General features: G+C 33.9%; 1 protein-coding gene across 5 annotated transcripts in view; it reads right to left on the reverse strand.

Annotated features, from left to right (window-relative positions):
• TPST1 (tyrosylprotein sulfotransferase 1) overlaps positions 1–13,925 on the reverse strand; it is a 114,208-nt gene that overhangs the window by 87,825 nt on the left and 12,458 nt on the right. The window contains exon 1 of one of the 5 annotated variants that reach the window (XM_074263967.1): positions 3,154–3,281. The exons of 3 other annotated variants lie outside the window; for them this stretch is intronic. The gene's annotated coding sequence lies outside the window, so the exon portion shown is untranslated. Of the gene's footprint in view, positions 1–3,153; positions 3,282–13,925 lie in introns of those variants that run through there. One more of the 5 variants, XM_074263965.1, reaches the window with a different exon arrangement.

Raw genomic sequence — 13,925 nt, forward strand, 5'->3', positions numbered from 1 at the left:
TGGAACAAAAAAAGGGGAAAAAAGAGTGGAGGAAGGGAGGACTGGTATACTGTGATAAACATATCTGCAAGGCATGCCAAAAATTTCACTATTAATAGGACTTTCCAGCCAGCCAGATCAAACCAATTGCCAAGAAAAAAAACACTGAAGAATTTGCTTTTATTACTCTATTAAATGCTACAACTATATCTTTAAGAGGAAAAAGATTATTAGACAAAAACATCATTGGTCCAAAGGTAGTGAAAAATAAGCCACTTATATTTAGGTATAATATATTAAAAATTACATTTTCATGTACTGCTATCAAATTACAAATTACCTAACCATTTCACACCAGTAGGCCCAAAGGGGTTTTTTTTTTTTTTTCAGCTTGGCTTTTTAGGCTTTTTTTGCTTCTGGTTCTGCATCACTCAAAATCGATTTCTTCAACAACACACACAACAACCCAAAAGACCCCAAATGGAGACAGGAAGGCCTGTTAGGAAGTTATTGTAACAGTCTGGGCAGGTAGAAATGAATGTCTATAATAGTATGGTTGCAGTGGGAATAAAGAAGAAAACAAATGTGAAAGATATGGATCTTAAAAGATGGAATCACAAGAGGCTATGATTAATTGAATAAGAAGTAAGGGAGAAAGATAACTTCAGGGAAAAAAGGAAAGGAAAGGAGAAAAAAAGAAGAAAGAGAAGAAAGATTACATTCAAAACATTGTTTTTTTTTTTTCTTTGACATTATGTTAATAGTAGTACCATAACAGAAGTGAAGTCAAAATGAGCAGGTCTCCAGAGAAGTAATATGATAATAAAACAATGTCTGATCCTACAAGGAGATGTTATGGGCCAGAACTTGAAACAAGGTACTGAGTGGAATTGAGGAGACAATAGTTAAATCTAATTTAGCACTGATTTAATCCTACAACAAATAATGGTTTCCTCCTGATATAATGATGGGTGTGCACTCAGTGTGGGACATATAAGGGAGGAGCTCTCAGAACTTCAAGAGAGAACTTCAGAGAACTTTGGGAGTGGGCCACGGAAGCTTGAGGAGATTCAGAGTCAAGTTTCATTACCACTTCCATGTTGTGCTGGCTAGAGACATGTGGACAAGAGCTCTCAGGAACCAAGGAAGAGGAAGGCCTCCAGAAAACTAGCCGAGCCCCAAGTGAAGGAGATAAGATTTTTATAAGAAACAATAAAGATTTGGACTTTAACTCCTGGCTGCATTTGGGACTATTGAACTGAACTGAAACTAAGGCTGCTTCCAGAAGCTCCCCAAGAAGCCTGCTCACAGAGAATGATTACAATTTAGAGAACAGAACATCACAAGCCGTGATCCATAAGCCATGTCTGGGAATCCTGGAACAAGAGGATAAGAGCTCACAGGTAAGAATTTGCAGGTCAGCAAGGATCAAAAAGGGACAAAAGGTCCCAGGGGAGAAGCTAATGAAACACTAAAGGAGCAGTTCATGGGCAAAAAGCAAATAGACAGGAGGAAAGGGATGGATCAAAAAGCTAGAGTTCACACTAGAAGCAAAGAGTAGATTTACAGAGCCAAAAGGAGAGGTCAGAGAAGAAAAGGCTATAGTCAGAGAGCAGCATTTCAAAGTTTCAAGAGATAGCCTCTAATGTCTTATCTATGAGATAAGACATTGCAACCTAAAATGTGACCTAGGCAGCATGTGAATAAAGCAGGATAGAAAAAGCAGATACTCCTTTGTTTGAGAAACTCAAACTTTTGTTTGGTTGGTAGAGGTGTCACAAATATGAACATCACAGCTCCTAAGTATTGGTGACGGAGGAAAGAGAGAAATTGGGAGAAAGAGCATGAGCCAGTCATTAGGAAAGTTAGATACCTGCAGGCTGGAAGCTAAGTAACTCCAGGACGGAGACGGCCACATAAATGGACTGCATGAACCTCAAAGAGGAAGAGGTAAGGAGAAGGACAAATCGTTTGAAAGAAGAAGTAGGGAACAAGAAGTATGGTCACCTCTTCTCTTGGCCAAAAATATCACTGGTGTCAAAGAAAGTGACAAGGATTATTCATCTAAAAGGTCAAGGATAGAGGTGAGTTTGTGGATAAAACAGACTTGCCAACTGTAGCTCATGGTGAGAATCCAAAACCTTTATTCTCAAAAAGTAATTTGACTGGTTAAAGACCATGAAGCAAATCCTACTGGTTCCTTTTTTCAAATAAATATTTATTAATACCAAAGAAAAAAATATGATAAGTATATAGAAGAATGAGCTTCCAGCAACCTTCCTAGAAATGGGCTGGAAATGAATTACTCTTATTTATATAGCCAATCAGTCAAAGCTGGCCTGCCTCAGGAACTTTAGATTGTTTTACTTAGTAAAAGATACAAGCAAATCTAGAAAGAACAACCTAATACAAGGAATGATGTGAGGAACAGGGCTTAAAATAGCCTCTTTCGATGTAGTCTTTCTAATCTTAAGAAATTATCATTTTTACTTTTCATTCAAATAACAAAAGTATTTTCTATTCCTTATATTCTTTTTTTCAAAGAGAAAATTTGACTCCTCCCCTCATAACTCTTTAGCAGGGTTCTCTCTTTAAAGTTGCATAGGTTAGCTCCTGGGTCAGTTAAATAGCACTGTCCTCCTCCTCGCCCCCACATTTGTTTAAAGGATAAAAGCCTGGCTTCCTAAGGGTACATGCTCAGCATCTGTCCTTGGCTCTACCTTTTATTTCTGGGTATAGTACACGTGTTTAAACTGACAAAACACTGGGGTTTTCTTCCATTGGCCTTTAAAGAACTGTGGGATTTTTGTTTCTTTCCACTCTGAAATCCACTGAAATGCCATAAGGAATGTACTTAAAAGAAGAAGGACCTGATGCCCTAAGAATTAAACTGATAATGCTCAGATTGTCTAAGACCTTCTAGTCATTGCCCCACCTCACCCCTGGAATTCCTAGAAGCAATGAAATCATTGCTTTCAAAACTATTTTCAATCCAGGGCTTTCTGGAGGCAGGAGCCTGAGCAGGGGACTGGGCTGGAAGGGTAACTGAACAAAGAGGAAATGCCCCTGAAAACTCCCCACCAGACTAGAATGAGGGCTTAATGAGAATCTCCTAGCCACCAATCTGAGACAAACATTGATTAACAAAAAAGTCCTTTTTTTCTCTTCACCAACCTGTGTCCCATTTCTCCCATCTCAGCTTCTACCTCCCTCCAATTCTCAGTTTCAACCCCAGTCACAGGAAGCCGTCACTCTGAAAATGAAGACAGCGGAGCAGATTTTAGCAGAGAATTGCAATCTTTGATCTGACTACAGGAGAGCTGGGATTGGGAAATAACCAGGGTTAATAACTCCCAGGATGTGGCAATCACTACTGCCACATCACTGGCTTCTTCCTCCACCTCCACTACCCAAAAGTTAATAGTAACAATACAGCAAATAACAAAATCAGCAGAGTACTGTTTGAAAATCAATAATATCTGTGAAAGAGCTTGCTATACCGAATGCATAAATATGAAATAAAGGTCTTGCTTTTAAAAGTTTATCTAATTAAAAGAAATAAGAGAAAAATACAGGACAAAATTAAATTCTTAAACATAAAGCAAAAAGTATTATATGTAGGGGAATGGGGAGAAGAAAAGGGAATAAGTATTTATATAAGCCCTACTGTGTGCCAGGTACTTTGCTTTTCAAATATCATGTCATCTGAGACTCACAGCAAATCTGTGAGGTAAATGTTATCTCATTTTATAGTTGAGGAAACTGAGGCAAGCAGAGATGAAGTGATTTTCCCAGGGTTACCCAATTAGTACTGAGTTCAGGGCTTCCTGAGACCAGGCCAGAATTATGGTCCCCACCTGGATGCTTCTATCACAACCAATTTCACCTCTTGCTCCCAGAATTATAAGGGCCTCACCTCTCCTTGTCAAACTACTTCCCTTCCCTTGAGGTCCATATGGACTACTCCCACTCTCATCTCCTTCATTGCTACTCATGTACTGCTGAACAGAAGGGAGGAAATCACAATCTCATACTCACTCGGGCCATTCATTAGGAATTTCTGTTGACTAACAGCAACTGATCGTCAATTCTTGAAAGGAGCAGGTGAGATGAGCTTTGAAGGGAGTGAGGGATCTTAAGAGGCAAGGGGACAAGAGAGAACATTTCAGGCATGCACAGGTTTTGCACAAAGAGGCGGGAGGAGGAATATCAACCTGGAAAGTCGGGCAGGAGCCAGATTGAGAAAGATGTTCAATGCCAGAGGAGTTTGTACTTTGGGCTAAAGGCAATGGGGAGCCACTAAGGTTTCTTGAGCAGAGCAGTAACAGATCAGAGTTGAACTTTGGAAATAGCAATTTGGTAGCTACCTGGAGGATAGGCTAGAGGGGAGAAACCAGATACAAGGCTACTGTGGCAACACGAGCAAAAAATATTAAGGGCTAGAACTAGAGTGCAAATGGTCTAAGTGGAGAAGAGACACATTTGAGGGATGCTGGGGAAGTAAATCATTACGATGTGGCAACTGATTTGGCTACAGTGGTGAGTAAAGAGGTGAAGTAAAAGGGGATAAATGAAAAGCACTACTCTTAAGCATATGAAAATCATCCAAATGAACAAAGACCAAATAGAAATCTTGAGTAATCCAATCTAACAATCACACACACAAAAATTTGGATTCATAGGAGAATTTTATTAATCTGTTAAAGAAGAATTATTATCAATACAATAGAGATTATTATAAAAATTTTAATAGAAAGTATTTTAACAAAGTTCCTGATTTCTAAACCAAAGAAGGATTATATAGAGAATATCTTAGATAAAATTCTGTCAAACAGACTACAATTATTCACTTAAGAAATCTTTATTATGGCCAAATTGGAACCATATCAAGAATGTAGAAATGGCTAAACATTAAAAAAATCATCAATATAATTAGTCATGTTAACCACAAAGGCATCCAAAACGCCACAACTATAGGGAAATCTGAACACACACACACACACACACACACACACACACACACACACACACACTTACAAACCAACACACCCCAAGTGAGCAGGCAGGGCAGAGCAGCAAGGCTCCTCCCCAGCAACCCCATCCCTAGTACAAACCATCAGAGAAGTCTTGACTCCATTGCTGACCAGGACTGAAACTTCACTCCAGAGCTGGCCAACAGCAAGACCCAACCTTGGGGCCTTCCAGCAAAGAGGCCTTGTTTCCATAGCAACCCAGTAGCAATGACAGCCAGCTAAAGAAACCTCACATCCAGGTGAGCAGCTAAACCTCACATCCAGGTGAGACCAACAGTAGTTTCTCACAACCCCCCAGAACAAGTAGGATGGGAAGCCTATTCTCTAGTGAAAGTAAGCAAGGAAACCTGAAGCCTAGTAAAAGTTAGCAGTAAGAATCTGAGCCCCAGCACAAAAACCTTGGGACAATGCAGGGCCAGAGCCCAATTCTAACATAAAGTCACCAAAAAAGGCAGAAAATTGAGCAAAAAAAAAAAAAAAAAAAAAAAGGAACTTGTCTATAGAAAATTACTATGGTGACAGAGAGGATCAAGGCATAAATTCAGAAGAGGACGGTGTCAAAATGGCTACATGTGAAGTCTCCAAAAAAAAATGTAATTTGTTCTCAGGCCCCAAAAGAATTCCTGGAAAAACTTAAAAGGGATTTTAAAAAAACAAATCAGAGAAGTAAAAGAAAAATTGGGAAAATAAATTAGAGTAATGCAAGAGAATCATGAAAAAAGAGTCAATAGCATGGGAAAAGATATACAAAAATCTACCAAAGAAAATAATTCCTAGAAAAATAGAATTGGCCAAATGGAAAATCATTCCTTAAAAATTAGAATTGAGCAAGTGGAAGCTAATGACTCTATGAATAGACATCAAGATATGATAAAACAAAATTTTAAAAGTACAAAATAGAAGAAAATGTGAAATTTTTCATTGGAAAAATAATTGCCCTAGAAAATAGATTCAGAAGAGATAATAGAATTGTCAGTCTACATGAAAGTCATAATAAAAAAGAAAATTAAAGTCTAGGCAACATCTTTCAAGAAATTACCAAAGAAAACTGCCCTGATATACTAGAACCAAAGGACAAAACAGAAATTGGAAAGAGCTAATCACTGACTGAAAGAGATCCAAAATGAAAACTCCAAAGAACATCATACTCAAATTCCAAAGCTCACAAATCAAGGAGAAAGTACTTCAAGAAGACAAAAAGAAATAATTCAAAGATTGTGGAGCTAAAGTCAAGATTATGCAGGATTACACAGTTTCCAATTAAAGAACCAGAGGACCTAGAATATGATATACTGAAAGGCAAAAGGAGTTTGGATTATAACCAAGGAACCACTTACCTAGCAAAATTGAAGATATTCTTTTTTTTGGGGGGGGGGAATGAACGTTTAAAGAAATAAAAGACTTTCAAGCATTCCTGATTAAAAGGCCAAAATTGAGTAAAAACAATTTGATTTCCAAATACAAGACTTAAGAGAAATTATATATATATATATATATATGTATGTATATATATATGTATGTATGTATGTATGTATTTACACCCAAACTAAACAGGTAGTAGAATATTCAATGTTCATGGGTGAATCATAGCAATATAATAAAAATTCTAATACTATCAAAATTAATTTACAAATTTAATTCTATAACAAACTATCAAAAATACTTGAACTCAGAATAATGCAAAATTCATTTGGAGAAACAAATGTAATCTATATTCTAATGTAGCAGTCTCTCTCTATATATATAGATAGATAGAAGAGGTAGATATAGGATGATTGCTGGGATGATAGCAAAAAATTTTAATTTAATTTAAAAAGGGATGAGAAAGAAAATTATACTGGAAGAAGAAAGAGAGGGTAATGAATGAATGGAATAAATTATCTCATATAAAAGAGGGATGAACGAACTATTATAATAAAAGGGAAAGTGGGGGAGGATGACTGGCAAAGGGAATAACATGGACATTCAATTGGATGGAGAAATCTATCTTTTATGTCCTATAAGGACATAAAAAGGGGCAAAGATAATAGAAGGGGGAGGTAAGAATAACAAATGGGAGGTAAACTGGAGAAGAAATAAAACACTTCTGAGGAGGGAAAGGGTTGAGGAGGTAAGTTTTAGCATGGAGGGAAATATGGTGAGTTATCATAACTAGAAATATGAATGAGATAAACTGACCCCATAAAACAGAACTAGATAGCAGAATGTATTAAAAACCAGAATCCTACATTATGTTGTTTACATTAAACACACTTGAAACAGAGAAATACACACAGGGTAAAAGTAGAGGGCTGAAGCAGATATTATGCTTCAGCTGAAGCAAAGAAAGCAGAGGTAGCAAACATGTTCTCAGATAAAGCAAAAGCAAAAATAGATCTAATTTTAAAAAGATAAGGAATGAAAACTATATCTTCCTAAAAGGTAAAACAGACAATGAAGTCATATTAATGCTAAAAATATATGCATCCAATGGTATACTATCTACATTCTTGAAGGAGTAGTTGAATGAGTTAGAGAAGGAAAGAGATAATAAACTTATATTAGTAAGGGGCACCTCAACTTTTCCCCTCTCAGAGATAGATCATCTAACTAAAAATAAATAAGAAAGAAAATGAAGTGAATAAAATTCTGGAAAAGTTAGCTATGATAGATCTCTAGAGAAAACTGAATGGGAATAGAAAGGGATATACCTTTTTCTGAGCAGTATATGGTTTCATATACTACACAAAAACTGACTTATGTATTAGAACATAAAAACCTTCCAACCAGATGCAGAAAAGCAGAAATGGTAAATGTATTCTTTTAAGATCAAAATGCAAGAAAAATTACATTCAATAATGGACAATGGAAAAAGAGAATAAAAAAAAATTAGAAATTAAATAATCTAATCATAAAATAAGTGGGTCAAAGAATAAATCATAGAATTATAATTTCATTAAAGAACATAACAATAATAAGATGGCATATCAAAATTTATGAGATGCAGCCAAAGCAATTCTTAGGGGAAATTTTCTATCTCTAATTGCTTACATCAATAAAATAGAGAAATGGCAGATTAACAATTGAGCATACAATACAAAAACATAGAAAAAGAAGAAATTAAAAATTCCCAATTAAACACCAAATTGAAAATCCTGAAAATCAAAGGAGAAATTAATAAAATTGAAAGAAAACTACTGAATAAAAATAAAACTAAAAGCTAATTTTATGGGAGGGAACAATAAAAAAGATAAACTATTGGTTAATTTGACTTAAAAATAGAAAAGAAGAAAATCAAATTACTATCAAAAATGAAAGAGTTGAATTCACCATCAATGAAAAGGAAATTAAGGTACTTGTTAGGAGCTCTTTTGCACAATCATATGTCTATAAATTTGGCAATCTAAATAAAAATATAAATTACCTAGATTAAAAGAAGAAATAAAATACTTAATAACCCAACCTTAGAAAAATAAATTGAACAAGCCATCAATGAACTTCCTAAGAATAAATCCCCAGAGCCAAATGAATCCACAGCCATCAAACATTTAAAGAACAATTAATTTCAACATTATATAATTTGTTTGAAAAAAGAGGCAAAAAAGTCCAATCAAATTCTTTTTGTGACACAAAAATGATGCTGATATCCAAACCAGAAAGAGTCAAAAGGGAGAAAGAAAATTATAGACCAATTTCCTTATTGAATATTGATGCAAAAAAATTAAATACTAGCAAAGAGATTATAGCAATATATCACAATGTTTATATGCCATAATCAGGTGAAATTTATACCAGGAATGCAGAACTGGCTCAATATTATATTAGAAAAACTATCAATCAGCATAACTGATATAAATAACAAAATTAACAGAAATCATATCTCAATAGACGCAGAAAAAGCTTTTGACAACATATAGTACCCAATCCTATTAAAAACATTAGAGAGCACAGAAATAAATGGAGCTTACCTTAAAATAATAAGTAATATTTAGCTAAAGCCATTATTAGCAAACATTATAGGTAATACAGATAAGTTAAAAGTAATCTCAGTACAATCAAAGGTGAAGCAAACATGCCTGTTGTTACTTCTATTATTTAATATTGTACTAGAAATGTTAGCTATAGCAATAAGAGAAGAAAACAAAATTAAAGGAATTAAAATAGGCAATGAAGAAACAAAACTATCACTCTCTGCAGATGATAATGTTATAATTAGAAAATCCTAGAGAATCAACTAAACTAATTGAAAATGTTAACAACTTTAGCAAAGTCGCAGTATACAAAATAAATCCACATAAATCATCAGCATTTCTGTATATTAACCAACAAACTCCAGCAGGAAGAAAAAGAAAGAGAAATTCCATTTAAAAAAAAACTTGACAATACATAATACATGGGAATCTATCTCCTTACAAAGCTAAGAACACAAGCATAAAATATTTTTCAGACAAAGTATCTAAATAACTGGAAAAATATACATTTCTCATGGTAAACCAAGATAATAAAAATGACAATCATACCTAAATTAATCTATTCAGTACCATATCAACCAAAAAATATTTTATAGAGCTAGGGAAAACAGCAACAAAATTCTTCTGGAAGATCAAAAGATCAAGGATATCAAGAGAAGCAATGAAAAAAAAAAAATGCAAAAGAGGTGATCTAGCCATATCAGATCTCAAACTGTATTATAAAGCAGTAATTAACCAAACAACTTGATACTGGCTAAGAAACAGAATGTGGATCAGTGGAGTCAATTAAGCACAAATTGCATTATAGCAAATGACTATAGTGATCTAGTATACGATAAAGCCAAAGATTTTTTTTAAACAAAAACTCATTATGTGACACAAACTCCTGGGAAAATTTGAACACAGTATGGGAGAAACTAAGTAGAGAAGACCAAGATCTCACAGAGTTTACCAAGGTAATGTCACAATGAGTATATGATTTACACATAAAGGTAAATAAAGGGTGGCATCATAAACAAATTAAAAGAGCATAGAATAATTTATCTTTCAAACTTATAGACAAGAGAAGAATTTAGAACTAAAGAAAATATAGAGAGCATAACAAAATGTAAAATAGATCATTTTAATTGGATAACATTTAAAAGGTTTTGCACAAACAAAACCAATGCAACTAAAATTAAAAGGAAAGCAGAAAACGGGGTGGGGGAAGATTCTGCAACAAGTATCTCTGATAGAGCCTCATTTCTTTTGTTTGTTTGATTTAACACACAATGCTTTATAAATCATGCTGGGAAAGAAAAATCAGAGCAAAAGGGAAAAACCATGGGAGAGATTAAAAAAACAAAAACAAAACAAACAAAAAAAAAAAACCCAGAAAAAGAAGTGAACATAGTATGTGTTGATTTACATTCCGTCTCCTTAGTTTTCTTCTGGATGCAGATGGTATTTTCTGTCCAAATCTATTGGGATTGCTTTGAATCACTGAACCACTGAGAAGAACCAATTATTTATAGTTGATTGTACAAAGTATTCTTGGTTCTACTTGGTCTTGCTCAGCATCAGTCCATGTAAATCATACAGCTTCATTTCTCAACTATATATAGAACTGAATCAATTTATAAAAATACAAATCATTCTTCAAAAGACAAAGAATACAAACAGGCAATTTTCAACAAAATTTGAGCTATTTATAATTATATCAAAATGTTCTAAATCACTATTGATTAGCTAGTGCAAATTAAAACAACTCTGAGGTACTACCTCACACTTATCAAACTAGCTAATGTGACCAAAAAAAAAAAAAAAAAGGGATAAGTTGGATATTGGAAAGAATGTGAGAAAACTGGGACACTAATGCACTGTTGGTGGAATTGTGAACTGATCCAAACTTATCCAACCATTCTGGAGAACAATTTGAAACTATGAGCAACAGGTTATAAAACTATGTACTCTTTAATACAGCAATACAATTGCTGGATGTATATCTCAAAGACATCCAAAAAAATGGAAGACACCAATTTGTATAAAAATATTTAGAGCAGATATTTTTCTAGTGGCTAAGAACTGGAAATCAAAGGGATGCCCATCAATTGGGAAATGGCTAAACAAGTGTGGTATATGATTGTAATGGAATATTATTGTTTTATAAGAAATAACAAGCAGGATACTTTCATAAAAACTTGGAAAGACTTACATGAACTGATGCATAGTGAAGTGAAAAGAACCAGGAGAACATTGTACTCAGTAACAAAAATGTTGTTCAATGAAGAATTGTGAATGATTTAGCTACTCTCAGTAAAGCAATGACCTAAGACAATCTCAAAGGACCAGTAATGAAGCATATTATCCACTTCTAGAGAAAGAACTGATATTATTTGAATAAAGACTGAAACATACTATTTTTCACTTTCATTCTTTTTTCTTTTATTTGAGTCTTCTAGAAAATTACTAATATGGAAATGATTTCCAGAATTATGCATGTATAACCTATATCTGATTGCTTACCATCTCAGGGGCAGGTGGGGGGAGGAATGGAGGTATAGAATTTGAAAATAAAAACTTTTTAAAAAGTCTTTAAATTATTTTAATGTGTAATTAAGGAAAAATATATGTGTGTGTATATATATATATATATAAATATATATATACACACATATAAATATATATATATTTTTAAACCTAAACTAAACAGCTAATAGAACATTCAGTGCTCATGGCTGAGTCAAAGCAATATAATAAAAATTCTAATACTATAAAAATTAATTTACAAATTTAATTCTATAACAATCAAACTATAAAAAATACATAAAGAATTCAGAATAATGCAAAATTCATTTGGAGAAACAAATGTAATCTATATTCTAATGTAGCAGTCATCAAAATAAAAAAAAAAAATAAGTATCTCAGTAGAGCAGACTAGACAAGGGAAAGTCAGAAACAATGGAACTAAATGATCCACTGTTTTGTTTTGTTTTTTAATGGCAAACACAACTTCCTTTGGATATAATTCCCTTTTAAAAAAAAAAAAAACTGCTATGAAAACTGGAAAACAGTCTAGCAGAAATCAAGATTAGAACCATATCTTATACTCAACTATAAGAAGTTCTAAATGGATATGACTAAAGATCTTAACATTAAAAAAATAAAAGCAGATTATATATAGATAGATATACTTTTCACAGCTTATATGTATACTTAACCAAACAAGAGACAGAAGCAATTATGAAATATAATAGGAAAATTGATTACATGTATCTAAAAGGCTTCTTGAAAAACAAAATTAATGCACCTAGGATGAGAAGAAAAATAGTCAGGTGATAAAAGAAAAAAAGTCTTGCTATCTAATTTCTCTGATAAGGGCTAGACATAGAAGACATATAAACAATGATCATCAGTGTATGTGCATACAAATAGATATAGGTTAGATATGTGGCCTTTGATGTATATGTAGCTTTCTACATACATATATTTGTACATGTATATATTTGCATACATATAGATAAATGGGTAGCGAATCAAACCAACCCTGAGATTTCACCTTGTGCCCTGTCAATTTTCAAAGAAGAAAAAAGAGAGGGAAGAGTCAGTGTTTGGGGGGAAGGAGTACTGAGAAGATCAGTACACTAGTGCATTGTTGGTAGAGTTCTAATTTACTATAACCATTCTGGAAGGCAATTTAAAAGTAGGCAATTAAAGTGTCTAAAATGCCTCTCTTGGCATAACTAGATAGTGCACCAGCCCTGGAATCAGGAGGACCTGAGTTCAAATTTATCCTCAGGTACTTAATTCCTAGCTGTGTGAACCCAGGCAAGTCACTTAACACCCAATTGCCTGAGCAAAAAATAAAGAAATAAAATGTCCCTACTCTTTGATACTGGGCTTATATCTCAAGGAAGTCATTGATAAGAAGAAAGTTCCTATATATACACCAAAATTTTTCTAGCATCACATGTTGCAATAGCAAAGAATTGGGGGGAAAAAAGCAGATGCCAACAATTCGGATATAAACACAATGTGGTACATGAATGCAGTGGAATATCACTGTGCTTTTAAAAATGACAAATGTAAATACAAAAAAAAAAAAAAAATGAAAAGATTAGTCACAATAAACAGGGAATAAAGAGCCAAAAAAAAATATACACAGTGACTCCAATAGTGTGAATCAAAACAACAAATACAAGATAATTAATAATGAATGTTGTGTATTTAGCAAAAAAGAAGCAAGGCTCCAAAGAAAAGACATAGAGGATATCACCACACCATTCCTTTACAGAGACTAGAAGTCCATGGATAAGATACATTGCATGTATTTTTGGATTTTAATGTGTTGATCCAGCTTTTTTTCTCTTAAAATCAAAAAGTATTTATTAAATGGAATGGCACTCTGGGAGGAGAAACTGGCTTAAATAATTTGTCCGAGATAATGCAGTGGCTGAACCCTTTTGTGAAAATTTCCCTAATTCTTTTTTTAAAGTTTATCTATTTATTTAATTTTTCGCCCCAGTTACATTCAAAACAATTTCTGTAATTCTTCCAGAAGAGTTTCCCCCAAATTTTCCTGGAGTGCTGCAGAGATCTCTCCTTGTGCTCTTAACACCCAACTCTGTATTATAGTTACCTGTCTAGAACATAAGGTTCTTGAGGGCAGAGATTGTATAAGCTCCTGTAGGACAGGGGTTGTTTCATTTGGCCTTTATAACCTCAGTCTTACAATACCTTAAACTACAAAAAATGTGTTGACTTAAAAGTAGTTTCTGATTCACTGTGACAATAAGTGCTACGAGTTCACTATATAAATTTCTAGATTGTAACTTTTTTGAGAATCATATATTTCTCTATTCCCTCTGTATACATCCTTGTTAAGCTTCAGCACTCAATCTCTCTGCCTCTGTTTGAGTCTTTCTTCTGTCTCTCTCTCTCTCACACACACACACACACACACACACACACACACACACACACA

This window comes from Sminthopsis crassicaudata, chromosome 4 (genome assembly GCF_048593235.1).
Source record: "Sminthopsis crassicaudata isolate SCR6 chromosome 4, ASM4859323v1, whole genome shotgun sequence".
Lineage (NCBI taxonomy): Eukaryota > Metazoa > Chordata > Mammalia > Dasyuromorphia > Dasyuridae > Sminthopsis > Sminthopsis crassicaudata.